Here is a 16,281-nt window from a genome sequence, read left to right as displayed (position 1 = left end):
GACAAACAGGACACACCTTTTGTCCAATTTCAGTAAATTTATTTGTGAACCCACCAAATTAGTTCATCAGTGATCCACAAATATAACAGCAAAACACTGAGACTGTAATTAGTAATGCGTTTCAGAGTAACATCTTTTTTCTTCATACTGCTAGAGATGAAGCAGCTTTATTCATCCTCCTACCAGCTTACCGAGTTGACACATTAGTAGACATGCCTTATGTTCTGTCTTTTTCTCTGTCCTCCTTTCATCTGCGCAGAGCCTACGGCTGAGAAAGCCGATGTGCTGGTATAAGCTTCGTCACCCCCACACGGGGCCCCTGGCTGGCCAGCCAGCTCTTTCTTCAGTCCTCTCATTTACACCCAGCATAATTAAGAGCTTCGACCTTAAAAAAGCGGATGGCTCTTGTAGAAACTACTCCCAGAGGATTTCACACTGGAGCTGCCAAAAGCAGCTGAGGGAGTGAAGTCAGATACAACCATGGAAACTTTCAGTAAGTGACTTTCTTGTCTGGAGGAATTACAGAGAGATCCAAACTGCAAGTAAAGTAAAGATGCGTTTTTTGAAAGTATACTCGTTTTTCAGAGTTCATCTCTTCTTTGTGAAAACGGCCATTTTTGCATGCACGCTTCACTTACACATACTCTGAGTGGACATTGCATCATTGAGCTTGATCATAAGGTTTATTAGTGGGAATTTGGGGATGAAATTTAGACAATATGCATGGGCAATTTGACAACAAATCTGAATTGATATGCCACAGGTTTTATAAATCAGGATTGCAGAGTTTCGATTTGTCTTCACTTAAAAGGAGAATTTAGAAAAACGGAGAGCAACAAGCTTAGGCATGCACCTGGCAATAAAGAATAAAGAAACATGCCTTGTGATATTTCAACACTTTGTCTCATTACAATCAAACATTTTATTGGGCTCTTACATGATTGAGCTCCTTAAATTTGTATGTTCTATGAAGTTCTGCTTCACTGCCACATCTGCTGGGTTCTGTCAATCTTGTGTGTTTTTGTGCTTCATCTTCTCCTGCAGAACATCAAAAGCTCAGCAGGAGGCAGTGTAAAGGACTGGTTGAAGAAGAAGATCACCAGGTTGCTTTCTCCACACTTTTCTAATAATAAAGGTCCTTGTTGCTGGATTTCATCCCTTATTGTCTCCTTCATACTAGATTCTGAGTGTCCCAAGAGCTCATGTTGGAGCACTTCTTCCTCTTCTTCCTGCAAGGCTCCCATGCTTCATACCAACCTTTTTTTTTCTTTGCCACAGATCCTACAAGTCTTTTTGCTGTTCCTTTGGATATGACAGTCGACTCCTTGGGTAATCCTTGCCAGGAAGCTTCCCGCCTTACTGAAAATCACTCATGTGCCTGACTGCCCCCTGCTCCTCCTCACAGAGAAGACTGGAAACATGCCAAGCACGCAGCACCACCTCATCTCATCTCCTAATCACAGACTGTCAGATATATAGCTATGTCTTCTTTATGTAACCCCAAACAACACAGTCACTGGATTTTGTCAACTTCATCTTGGGGTGACATTTTCCCAAAGTCGTCCAGCTAACCAATCATCTCCTCTTCCACTCCTTCTGGGTTCTTCTTGCAAATAACAAAGTGTGATTATTCTTGTGGTTACACTGAACTCCTTTAAAAACTGCTTTTCATGTCCTTGGTTTCCTCTGTCCCAGACTCATTTTAAACAGCACAGATGCACCTAAGTAAAATCCAGAGTAGTCTTTCGAAGTCAACAAATTAGTAATTAGTAATTAGAGTCATGTGTGAAATTTGTATCCCATTATATATACAACTGGTCTGTGAAGGTCTCAAACATTTGTTAAAAACATTGGTGAACAAACAACATGAAGACCAAGAGACAAACCAGTCAGCTCTGAGACAAAAGCTGAAGGTTAATATACATGTTTAAGTTTAGAGACGTGGCAGTTCAACAAAACCAACAAGCTTTGTAAGGTCAGCATTCAAAACAAATAACCAAGCAGGAACTGCAGAGATCCTCATTGGAGGCGAAAAATATGTTTACAGCAGGGCAGCTATTGGTGGCAAACTACATTAATCTGGAGGTGATACTATATATTTGCAGTACATCACTGGGAATGTAAATTACTTGGAAAACCTTTGAGAGAAGGTGATTTGAGCCGAGATAGAAATTGTATTGGAAGATGGACTGGATTGAAATGTGGGGAGGGCTGGTCTAAAGTCTACAAATGAAAAAAATCTGTAAATTCCTTATACAGAATTAATTCTGAGAAGTAATTTCTATGATGAGCTCAGCAGACACACAGTTCCACAAGGTGTATGCTAATTGCTGCTGCCGCTAGTCTGAAGGAGCTGAGGCTTGTGTTGTGGGGAAGGAGGGCTGTGTGAGGCAAAACTTATCTGAAGACAGTAGCTGCAAGAAAGAGGTTTTTGGCAGCAGGTACTTGAATTCCTGCCACCGGATACCTTAAAATTTCTCAAATATGCATAAAAAAATCAAAAGTTCACTTCAGGTATGTTTTTGATGAGGAAATAACATTAGAGCATGACATAAAGCTCAAAAATGAATATTTTACAGAATACCTCCCCTTTAATTTACATATCAATGGGGAATATGCATAAATGCAAATGGTCATGTGTACCAGAAAAATGCTCTAAAATCTGAACATTTTGAATTACATGTCAACAAGCTGTGACCTTTATTAGCATTTTATTAGCAAAAGAGCAAACAATAAATGTAAAACATATTAACTACCAGGGATGCCATGTGATGTCCAGAATAGAAAAGCATAGAGTCAGGCAAAGAAATAAAGAAGTGACCCTTATGTCCCACAGGAGCACTTACATCCCGTCTTTCTTCACCTCCTATCCCTCCCAAATCCCACCTGAATACACTATCGTTGCTGAGATGGCGACCTGGAGGATCGGATGTAAAAATCCCTGAGAGACGAAGGGATGCTAGCACCTTTGTGTTCCTGTCACCTGGATCGGAAACAGTATTTCCTTAAACACTCCCACAATATCTACGGGATTCCTCAAGGACAGGGAGGAGATGGATGAGATGTGGAGAGATTGACAGATTTTGATTGTTCAGTCTGGTTTGTAGAAACACATGTAAGAGACTGAACAATACATTACAACTGGAAGTTCTCACAATTTGAAAAGAGGCTTGGTTAGGGACTCTTATGTCACAACATGAGGTGATAAGTGACGTTAAATGAATATTCTTTACCAAATCACTTCATAAAAACAACTAAAAAAGTTTCACATTCTCTGCTCACAGAACAGGTTACCTGGAAAGCAGATGAAAACCACATTTTTTTTAGAATTTGTTTAAAAACAAAGCCAAGTACATTCACTTACTCATTCATTAGAAGTATGATACTATTTTTTTAAAATATTTGGTAAGTTTGAATTTATGGCATCCTCAGAAAAGTCTTGTTCTATGCTACACAGGATATTTGTCTACAACAAAGATTATACGCTATACTTCAGCATTAACTTGATCTGCAAAACACTACTATTAATGTGTCCTTACCAAGAGCAATAAGCCAACTTTTCTTTACGTTTGCAGAAAAACCTGACCGATTTCTAAATCCTGCATGAGCTGATGCTGAAGAATAAACACATTTCCCTAGATGCTTCCATAGAATGTACAATCTGCCAGGAGGAATCTCATTTGGCTAAACTAAAACAATATTTTGCTACAAAAAACACCTGCAATGTGTTCAGGATTTTTTTTTGTACAGTAATAGAGGAGCATACTGACTAAAATCAATTAAAAAAAAGGGAGACACACATGATGCGATTCAGTCTTTTAAGATACTTTCTGTCTGTCTTTTGGGACCCAGCTGTGCTGTTAGGTCATTATCTTCTTAAGCTGGCCTGAGCATCCCTGAGTCCAGCAGTTGTTAGTTTACCATCAGGACTAGAGGGGGATGTCAGAGGCCAGTGGAACTGTTGAGCTGGAAGTCCCCCGCTTCACGGCTTGTTGCTCCCACCTCTGTGACCAACAGAGCAGGGCACATGGCTTCGAGCAAGGGCACCGTGTGTGTGCGTGCTTGTGGTGCGTTTCTGTGTGGGGTTAACAACGGCGCTGTTGCACTAGTTAAGCAGCACGCACACGTAGCGCATCTGTCCTCTCTAATTAATCTCTTTGTAGCATAATTAACTAAATACCCCAAAGGTGGATTACATCACGACAGTACCTAAACATAAAAGCTTTTCATGCTCTCCAAAAACAAAATCCGTGTTATATCTTTTACCTCTTTAGCTATGCAAATGAAAACCCAAATAAGCACACAGACATTTTCAAATGCGTTCATCAAAAAGTAAGGTGCATCAGCCCAGATGTGTAATTCATGACACACACCTGTTTACTCGACAGCTCCCCCTCCCTCTCTCTCTCTTTGCTTTGTATTCTGCCATCTTCCTTTGCTATGCTATAATTATTCATTACAACGGCCTTCAATCCGCTCTGACAGAGCTTCATTATGATGAAGTGGGCTTTGTTTGAGTTTGCACAGCTGAAAAGTCTGAATACAGGAAAAAAAAATGTTTGCTGTGTTTTTGCAGGTTTTTTTCTGCTGTTGTTTAGACGTGAGAGGGTACTGTCACTAAATTAGTTCACACTAATTAAAAAGTTACTTTAGTGCCACGGGCTGTGTTCTGCAGTGTCTTTTTTTTAATAAATAAAAGGAAAATTTTAGCTAAACAAATCTATGGTATCATATTGTGTCGAAAAACACAAATAATTTTTTAGCAGAACAAATTGCTGTAGTTCTCCTGGGGTTCTCCAACATTTTAATTTAAAAGTTTGTTGACACAGATTTCCCTTCCCCCGTGACTCCTTAACTCCGCCCCTCCAGACTAGCGGCAGCAGGTATGAACATCTTAACACCTGGTTTAACTGGAAGTCTGCTGATGTCATCATATAAATTACTCAATCCAACTCTCCTAAGAACAGTAGTAAATGTCATCATGGAGGAGCTTTGTCATGATAATGTGCTGAAGGCAGTGTCTGAAAGTGCAGCAATGTCTTAAAGAGACAGAGGCCCAATTGCAAAGTGTCTTATAGTGAAATCATTTTTTTGTTTTACATTAGGTGTGCTATATACAGTATTTTTATAACAACTGGAGATAAAATAGCTACTTAATTGTGTTACAAAATGGCGCCATGTGCCAGGAAAATACATAATATTGTCCCTTTAAAGATCATCCTTCCGTACTTGCTTATCAATCCAAATTTGCTTTTATTATTTTTGGTATTTCCCTAAATGCAATTACAAAAGTGGTAACAAATGCTTTACCTCTAGAACAAGCTGCCAAAAAGTACAAAGAAAAATATAATTCAAATTTGCTCTTTGCTTCTTTGTCTGTCAGCAGCAGACAATACTGTTTCAAACTTTGGATTTAGCAGACTTCCTTGTCTTTGCATGGGTCATATTTACATAAAGATTTGATAATTGCATTTTTACTAATTGTTAAATTTTGTGTGAGAAATCATATTCTTACTGATTCATGATCATAAAGTGTTTTTTTTGTGAAGAAGTTCCAGAATTATACAGAACTGTGGATGAAATGTGTGATTTTGATAGGAGAAAGCTATCCTTCATCAGCTAACTGCACTGTAAGATGATGCACATTCATATCAACAAAACAATGAGTTCTTCATCAAAACCCAATACAGCAGCCATTCTATTTAAATGCACAACCAGCTACACTTTCACACAGTTGGCAAAAGCTTCCACAGCATTCACATTCTCAACAAGGATGTTCAGCGCAGGGTTCGTTCAGCAGCACCACGATTCCCTGGAAAGCGAATGTGTGCAGTAATGAGTGGAAAGGGCAGAGTTCGGGACATGTAGGCGGTTGATCTGTATTCTCAACAAGCAGCCAGGTCTCTGGACCCCTCTCCTGGGTCACATAGATCAGCCACAGCCTGCTGCTGCAGTTGCTGCATTGAAAACCAAGGCTCTGGCACCCTCACTGGGGGAGCAGCAACAACGAGTGTGGATATAATGTTCTGACGGCCTAATCTAAAAGTTTTTTTTTTAGCAGACTGATTTTTCATCAGGGCCTTGAATTTCTCATCAGGGTAGTTTGCTTGGGTAGAAATAGCAGGGGATGGTAAAGAAGGCTAAAATCACGCCAGCTGCGTAAGCACAATGTTGCACTAAATGGGTCAAATGAGACAGAGGTGATTACTGGCAGGTACGGAAGTGAGTGTGGGTGTTTTGTTCCTGAACCCACTGTGGGGCAACCTAAGAGTGCATTCATGCTAGCTGCTGTTTCTACCTCAGTCTCAAGGAGTCTAATTACTTAACCCAACAGAACCCTTGAGGTTTTCTTATAGCACCTCACATAATGCAACATACTCAGATGAACGCATTTTATGTTTCAGATTTGCATCAGAAAAATATGATGAGCTTTATGGATTTCTTTTATGTCTCCTGTTGGTGTAATTTGTAGTGAGTCAGTCTGAAGCCCTGCTTCTTTGTTAGCATTCTGTTTATACACTCCCTTGATAGTATGCTTTATACATTTTTGTTGCGTTATAACCATAAATGAATTTCCTCTGGATATTAGATAAAAGAGCAACATAAAGTATCTCATAACTGGGAAATGAAAGGAAATGATGCATGGTTTTCAATTTAGTTTTACAGAGAACTTCATAGTGTGGCTTGCTTCTGTATGTTGCTGTCATGAATTCAAGTTTTGTCCATTGTTTGTCGTGTTTTATATTTCACAATAGTTCAAGCTTTGTCACTTTCAATAAAGAGCTTCAGCTATTTTCAAAAGTCTTGCTATTAATTTTCATTTGGATTGAGGCTTTGACTGGACTGTTCCAACACGACTGTATTTTGATCTAAATCATCTTATTGTAGTCTGGCAACAGAGGCAAAGAGGCAGAATTTGTTTCTGCATTCTTCGAGACAGGTTTGTCTTAGAGGTCTACACCCATCGTTGTTATTAAAAAGATAACAAAAAATCAAACAAAGTCAGGGACCTTAAGAGTTAGCGTCTAAAAGAGGGAGAGAAAACATCATCCAATTCTACTGATCTGATAACTTCATACTTCAGGGTTAAGTAGTGTTTATTTGCTAATAATCACACTGTTTTTATCAGAGCCAACAACTCTTTCAAATCTTAAACAACACTTGTCCAGTCATTAAAAACTTCACATTTAACAAACTTGTTTGATGTTCATCCATGAAATAATGATCTCCTGGCAGAGGACAGAGAAAAACGCAGTACTGAAGAGCAGAGTCTGACCCGTGGCATGCCCTGTATAAATCCCTGCAGCTATATTTAAGCATTATAACACTCTTAAAGGTCTTCTGTCAACTGATGTTTACTATGATTTAGCTGCTGGTATGGTAAGTTTTGCTGTATTTATTCAGTTTTCAGTTTGCTTCCTCTGCTCCTCACACAAACACCTTAGTTGTGAGCACTCCCCAGTTCCCTCATTATTATACGTTTAGAACTGTTTCATCATGCATTTTATTCAGATGTTTGATTTTAATTTGGTGCAACACTTTCTTTGCTTCACTCATCCTTCTCATCTCGTGGCTCAAAGCAGCCTTCTGAGCTCTCTCTTGATATAGTGCATCACAGCACTTCCCAGTTTTCTCACCTTACCCACAGCACACTGTGAAAGCCCGCACATCACACCAGGGTGTGATGATGGCCAACTCAGTCGCACAAGGGCATTTCAGATATCACTGGTTTAGCATGCATAAAGTGGATACCACCAACAGTGTACCCAAGAGAAATAAAAATCACTAGATCCATCACTAGATTTCACCCTGAAAGGTGAAATGATGCTGTACAAAACAGAGAAAGGTTCACACAGGCTCTACGTTTACGAACTGACAAAATTCTCAAATGGCTTTAATTCATTAGCATATCTAGATTGCCAAAAAAATAGAAAAATGTGTTCCCTGCTCGCTCAATCTCCCTTACCATTGAGGCAAATTGAATCCCAGGCACAATTTTACAGAAACATCAATCACTTTAAAAGTTTTAAGTAAAAATTAAAACCTAGTCAGCACAACAGACACTTACAAAATTGCTGTGTATGCAAAGATGCCAGAATCCACTAACCATGGAGCTAAAACAGAGACAAAATAATTACTTACTGACATCTTTAAGCCAGTAAGACCAGTGCAAGGAAATAATTCCAAGACCATAAGCAAGGTGAACACAACACGACCATTGCTTTCACCTACTAAGTGCTGGGAGAGATTTGAGAACGCCTCCTCTCCAGTATCAAGTTAACTCTCACTCAATCAGCATTTGATCATGTCGATGTGTATCATTATCTTCAAAGGCTACACATTTCTAGCTTTCAAGAGAACAGCATGCAAATCTGCCTCTATTTCTCAGTTGATTGAACACCCACAACGTTTCGGTCTCTGGCAGTGTGGTGCGAAGGTGAGATGACGACATCATCACAGATGGAAACCTACACAGAAATCTGCATAGAAAGAACACCAGCTTGCAACCAATGCCTCAGTGCTGAGCCCTGCAGCCTGAGTCTTTACAGTCAAACAAACAGCAACAAAGCAAATGTAAATACATTACTGCAAATCCTTTGTGAAACTTTGAGCAAGTTAAAACCAAGTCAAACTGCTGTTTTTGAGTCTGAATATTATACGTTTTTTTGATATTTTGATAATTTTAACACATGATAACTGAAACTACAGCAAACATAGACGTAATGACATTTTACCATTGGATGATGAGTGTAAAAATAAAGGCCAAATATGTTTTTCTTATTTTACAAAAAGTTTAGGAAACACATGGAATGTTTTTTTGTAGTTTTCTTTTTATTCTTTCAGTTGTTTAACTTGAATATGTCTATCATTCTAATAATAAAATATTCCTCAGGCAACAAGGGCGCACTAACACATCTGTGTTGATACTAATATATTTTCAAAAAGTTATTCTCAATTCACAAAGAATAATATCTGACAGTGTTATTCATCTTAATACACAATTCCAAAATTATTCCCTGCTCAATCCATATTAAATCTTTTTAATATCTTTTCATTTTATAAGTTTACACGGCTGATTTCTAGTTTATAATTCCAGTCTTACTTTAATCAGACCCGTTGAAACAGATTAACCTTTTTGGCCTCTGGAACCAATATAATGTCATCAGCATATTTTTACTGTTTTATCAGCACTATTTAGACCACACACAAACCACACATATCTATATTCAAGCATAATACAACAATACAACTCACCTTGAAGTCAGGTTAGAGGAGAACAGCTACCCGCCCTTTCACCAGTCACCGTATAGCTGCAATGTGTTGGAAAACACAAAGGACAAATATCAAAGGCTCAGGTCCCAACCTGTCAGCAGTAGCTGCAGTGCATTGGTTTCTGTATCTTTAAATGCAAGGGGCGTAGTGACGGGGAACGGAACATCAGGGCACACAGGCAACTCCAAAGACATTTCTCACAAGTAATTGTGAGAAGTTCAAAGTGCTTCTTTGTCTCTATTTGTGGGCGTCTTTGACTTTGCTTTGCAACTATTTAGAAACTTTAGCTGAAGCATATATCTTTTACTGATATTTAATTCAACACATTTCAACTTGTTGATTGTTTGTATGAACAAAATGTATAGTCGGCAGAATTAGATGGAGGTTTGTGAACATTTAAAGGGAGCTTTAGTTCCCTGATATTAGACCTGTGCTGTAGTGTTTCCTTGCCTTTATGTTCAGTTTCCACCTCCAAGTTTTAGCAGTAAAAAACAGTCTCTACTTTTCATGCATCTGAAAGTGAGCAATGTCAAACCAGTGCAGTAGAGCCAAGTGTTTTCTGAGACTTCAATCAAAAGACGGAAAACATTTCTTCAGTGGAATAGTTTCTGATTGACTTTGCACAGCAGAATAGGGAAAGTGGAGTGACATAACAGCCAGTGTGTAGAAGAGACAGGTATGAAAATCCTTTTTAAGTTCAATCAGCTCCAGCTTTTTGCTGCTTTTTTAAAGTCTCAGTTTAGAATTTCCATTCTTGGATGAGGGATTCATCAGTGACTTTTATTACTACTGCAAAATACTGTTTTTACCAGCTTTGGAATTTAACTGCTTTGCAAAACGATGCAGCTGAATAAATCTGTCAAACTATGATCCCTACAGAAGCTGATAACAAAAATACATATATTTTTTTATGGTATTTTTTAAAGATCATATTTTGGAATAATACATTTAGTTTATTTTGTTACGTGACGAAGCTGAACTCCTAATAAACATGTTATCAAAACCAACTGAGCTTTGGTTTTACAAGACCAAGATAAAACTATGGTGTGAAAATAAGCAGTTCTTGTGTTGCATCCATCCATCCATCCGTTTTCTAACACCCTTGTCCCTCAGTGGGGTCAGGAGAGTTGCTGGTGCCCATCTCCAGCTAACGTTCCGGGCGAGAGGCGGGGTCACCCTGGACAGGTCGCCAGTCTGTCACAGGGCAACACAGGACAAAAAACCATGCACATACACACTCACACCTACGGACAATTTGGAGAGACTAATTAACCTGACAGTCATGTTTTTGGACTGTGGGAGGAAGCCGGAGTACACAGATGCATGCACAGGGAGAACATGCAAACTCCATGTAGAAAGACCCCAGTCTGAGAATTGAACCCAGAACCTTCTTGCTGCAAGGCAACAGCTCTACCAACTGCACCACTGTGCAGCCCTGTGTTGCAGCTAATCTAATCAATTATCATTACTTTCATAACATCATTTGGATTATTTATTTACATATTCATTTGCTTAGGTCATGCATCTATCCCTGGTCGTAACCATAATTTAGTTGTGGGAAAACACCAGGCCAAACAACATAACAGTAACAAGAACCAGTGGCAGAAGAATGACTGCTGAGATGGAGACCAGGATCGAAGGCATTGATCTGGACCCTACTATCTCATCCCTGTTTTTACCCTCTGTCAAACAGGTGCCAAGGGGAGATGGATTGTGTCTGCCGAAACAGTGGATTAATGGCAGTCTGAGAGCAGGATGGGAGGGAGAGGGGGTTCTGGCTCTACCTACCTTAGACTCGGCCACGTGGTTTTCTCCTCTGGGCGAAATGGAGGCAGCAGACGTTTTATTGACGAGACTCCAGGAGAGGGACGGGGTGCCAATGCCTCTGGGGGGCGCAGATTGGGAAATGAGAAGGCCTTCATCCGTGTACATACATGCTTACAAACACACACATATAAACATACATCTGCTACCATTCCAACATACTTGTAGCAGCCATTATAATGGATGTTCACCTCTCTGTCACCTTTGTTGAGACCTCCTGCTATGTGAATTGAGTAGCCAGGGTAATAAATATGTATGTATGCACTGATGATGAACAGGCACTCAACATGGAGCATGTGAACTGCCAATTGCTCTGAGTTGATGACAGACACATGGCCCTTTGTTCAATTTCCATTGACGTCCCGTGCACTAAATTAATTGTCTGGTTTTCAATTACAGTATATATTTTACAAAGATGTAGATGTGTTGTGTAAACACAGATTACATTGCCTTAATTGAGAAGTGAAAAAAAAAGTCTGAATCATTTCTAATATCACATCAACGCTAATAGCAAAACAAATAGCAGGAGCTCGTTCGTCTCTGCCAACAATAACTCAATTAACTGTAACAGGAACACGATAAACATTAAAGCGGTCGGACTTGATTGGTATTCCAAGTAAACTTTGAAGGTCACAGTCCAAGAGCTTCTCTGCTTGTGTGGAAAAGTGTTATGGATTCGCTTTCTGGCTGCGGGGTCCAGAGTGTTGTAAGGAGGGACAGCAGAAAGGCTCAGTATGCTAACAGCATCCATCTCTCACTCTCAGCATATCTCGCCCGTGAAACATCTTTGACAATTTCTCAATGCTGCACAGGGGCTGAGGGTGGTTGCTTTAAAAAAAAGATGCTTAGCAAGACAACAAGGTCTGCCCCCATCTTAGATTAATGAGTGCTCAAATGCAGAGAGACAGCAAAGGAATTAACAATCTCATCTTCCTCTTTCTCTACCTTCTTCCTCCCCCAACTTTTTTTTCTTCTCCCAAGACTCTGTTGCCTAATTAAAGAAACTGCATTGTGAAATGTGTTTCTTTTTTATCACCACTTAGTCCTTCATCACTGAGAAAACAGGAAATCGACTGCCAATGCCCTCTTTACTCGTTCAGTTATGGAAAGGAAATCTTTTCCAATTTGTGCTTTGGGAAAAAAATGTTTGCAAGGTTTGTAACACATAGGAAAATTAAGGAAATATGAAAGCCACCTCTGTTCACAAAGCATTATGACAAAGCATTGCACATTGTTAAGCAGATGGCTGCAGTGATTCCTGGTTAGTTGCACATGACAGTTTGTGATTCACAGATACAGAAATAGGATGGTAGCAGATTTCACAAGTACACGAAGTGCGAGGATCACAGAGTCTGTGACTTTAACCTCGGGCTATTTTAACTCCAGCGTTTACTGTAAGCAGAGAAAACATTTCGCTCTGGCATCGTGCTGTAATCATTAGTGTCAAGAAATCTCATTTAGGTGGCTAAAATCTTAACAGCAAAGCTCCAAAATTCAATTTCCAGCCATACTACCAAAATAATTTCATGCAACCCAAACAATTCAGCTAAACCAAAACAAATAAAAAGAAACGTCTTCGCTAATATCCTTAGATTGAATGTTTTTTTTTTTGTCAATGCCTCATGACCAAGCATTTCAGAGTGTAAAACTAAACCAGCATGAAGCAGTCAACTCCACAGCAGCTAACTTATTCCAGACACATTTCAATATTTGCAGCAACTCACGACAATTGTAAGCTAAACAAATTACAGAATATTGTCAATTAGATTTGCCTGGAACAAAACAAAACAAGTTATCCAGCCAGTTAGGATTAGAAAATCTATCAATCAGTTAGCAGAAAATACAAATAATTTGGATTGCTGCTTTGTTGCCCACTTTTAAATCCCTTTATGAAAGAGTCCATTCTCGATTGAAAGCCTTTGCATCAACACGTCTCAACCTGAAAAGACTATTTTCTTTTGCAACTTAAAAGAACAATCTGGATTTTTTTTTCATGAGTTTTATTTCAACCAAAAATCTTTTCATGTATCTAGTACAAAATAATACATGGTGTTGTGGGGGCTTTGGATAGTTATCTAAAGAGTTTCCACAGTGCAGCATTCTCACAGGGAAGTCAAAAATCCCATTTAGTTCAATTCAAAAATGAATTATTAATTTCTAAAATTAATGTTATATCTCATACAGTTCCTCTTCAAAGAGTTGTAGACAGTGATGGGTATTAGCATGAAAGACCTACTGTAGCAGTCAGTATCACAGAAGATCTGAAGAAGCCTCTGACTGAAAACACTTTGTTGTTGCCTAGCAGTCTCAGGTCCTCCGGGTTGTTCATAATGTTCATTTTATGAAGAATCTTTCTATGCTCAATCATCTCCAGAGTTTCCAGAACATCCCAGAGCCAGCTTTCTTTTTAGTTTGTTGAGCTTTTTTAAGTCACTCTCTGATGCTGCGACTCCAGTAGATGATGGCACTTTTTTGTTTAAAGGAAGCAGCAGATAGTTTTCCTCTTTTTCATCCTCTTTCTTATAATTACCACCATCTTTCAGTAGATTATATTTTTATCTAATCTGCATAACACAAACAGTTCTGGTCTTTAAGAATACCATTAGAAGCTTTTTGCCCTGGATATAATATACACATATATGCACAGAAATGCACATTCTTCCCCTAAATGCATGCATAATGTTCCATTTAAAGTAGGAGAATTGCTTTGTGCAGAGTTATTGTAGGAGCAGATTTGCCTTTCTGTCTTGTTTCTGAACTGAAAGGACATGCAAACTCAAGAGGAGTTTACAAAGCAGGACAAATTAACATTTTTGTAACACTTTTGCTCCCAGTTTTTGGCAATAGTTATGTTGTGGATTCTCAAAGCAGATGGAGCAGAATGCATGCACATACATAATCATATGAATGGGAAATGGAGTGCAAAAAAGGTTGCAGCTTTAAAGTCCACTATGCGACCGTCCTGTGTGTAAGTCACTGATACAAACAACAGAGATGTGTTTAACTTCTATGATTGAAGAATATCTTTCTACTGAATTTTACTTTGGTAAACATAAAACATAAGTAAAATTAGTATTCTTACATTTCATTTCTATTGAGCTGAAAGATATGAAGACATTTTGTGACATTTACTTAGGAGAAACAGTTTTTTTTATAGAGAGAACCATCTGTGTCAGCTGAACTACAATGTAAAATATTAGAACATTTTTTAAAAGACTGATGGACCTTTTTCATTTTCTTTAATTATCTTTAAAGATGTTACAAAAAATATCCAGTGTTTTATTTAAAAAAATACATTTCCCATGTTGTGCTACTGTGGTTTAATATACTACAGTTTCAAATTATTTGAAAGTTGGTAAAAGAATTAACTTGTTCACTTTTTGAAGCAGGCTTAAAATAATACCAATGTAGTCTTCATATGCAGGTTTCATGCTCTCTACAAGTGAGAAATTCTAACCCTGGTATCTTCGCTACTTATCTCAGTAACCCAAACATGTTGTATTGATTCAGTCAGCAGGTCCATCATTCACAGATTTATTGGTTGCCTAATTTATTGAACTTTTCGCCAAAGTTTTATTCAGCTTTACTAACCTAATTAGAACAATTTAACCTAAATTTTCAATGAAGATCTTTTTTTTCTGGTTGGTCAAAATGTTTTGGTTAATTGGTTATTAGACGACATAGACACTTCAGTTTGTTGCTGCACTAACTACTGCACAAGATATCCATCTTGTGCCCATGCAAGCAAACTCTTAACCTCAGCTCCTCAACAAGCCCCACCTGTAAAGTGATTACCGGGAGCTTGTGACCAAGATGTGCCGGTGACGGGAAAAAGCTGCAGCAAAGTGAGGATGGATGTGTGGGTGGAACTGGGATTGGGACTTAAACGAATTGCAGACGAGGCAGAGGAACGGGCAGAGGGGTCGTCTGGTGCCTGATGGATCATTTTCTGTGAACAGGTGAGTGGACTTGGAGTACTTTTTCCACTGTCTACAATTGCCCCATTTATCTGTGTCACAGAGAAATACAGATGTGAGTGAATGAAAGGAGTTCCTTCTGAAAAGAGATTTACATAAAAGGTTCAACCAAGTGATGATGACTTCAATGAAGATTTGCATAAAAGTCCAAATAACTTTTTTGTAAACAGTTTATCTTTGATTGTTAACCCCCATTTGTCACTTTCATGACAGTGCAACTCTACAAGATGCATTCTGGTTGCTCTCTAGTAGACAAAGAGAAAAACAACACATGTTGTTCTCCATCCATGGAGAGATGAAAAAGATCTGATGCTCTAGTACATTAAAGATGAGAATAGTTGCTTTGTACCTCTGCCCCTACGAAGTGTTATCGTTTACTAGACTTACATTTTCGGGTTATTTAGACTGTTAAGAGAAAAAAATGAGGGTTAATTTTTCAAAGTTATACTTTGAAAATACAAATATTTGTATGTTATTCATCCATCAATAAATGTCACAGTTTCAAACTAAATACTTAATTAGCAGTTGGCTGACTATGTGTGTTTTGGAATTGGACTCATGGCAACACTTTATGCTTGTTGAAATGACTCAGAAAAAGTGGAAAAAAAAAAAAAACTGCAACGAAATCAATACTTTGGCAGAAGTGGTTGTTTTCCATATGTGACAAAATTCAGCTGTTATGGGCCAATGGGACTTAGGAGGCTTTTTTGTCAGAAATGGGAATTTGAAAATTACTTATTTCCTTTGAAGACAATTATTTAACATGCCATCATGATTTGGGGTTTTCTGGCTCTAAATACATGCATGTTATCTTTTCGTCAAATTGTTTTATAGGTAAAGCACTGTCTAGTAAGTAACATTTTTTTCTATTTTTATCCTGTCTTTTTAAGTAAATACTATATAGCCGACCTGTGCAGAAAATACTTCAACTAATTTTTTATGGCCTTATAAAATAACAATACAGACTTAGACTTATAAGTAATTTTTTAACACATGTTAAAGGTTTTCTACAGAAGCCAAAATGTCTAAGAAGGTGACAGGAAAGGTTAACAAACTTCAACAAAGGAAAATATGTGGGTGCTCATCCTAAAAGAGGCCAACGCACAAAGTAATGACCTTCCTCTGATTCTCCTCTCACTTTCCAGCTCAGAACTCTCCTCCCCCTGATCCCTGGCACACATCAGCTGAGTTGTCCCTCGCAAGCCTC

This window comes from Poecilia reticulata, linkage group LG5, assembly GCF_000633615.1.
Source record: "Poecilia reticulata strain Guanapo linkage group LG5, Guppy_female_1.0+MT, whole genome shotgun sequence".
NCBI classification, from domain to species: Eukaryota; Metazoa; Chordata; class Actinopteri; order Cyprinodontiformes; family Poeciliidae; genus Poecilia; species Poecilia reticulata.
This window is presented reverse-complemented; position numbering follows the sequence as displayed.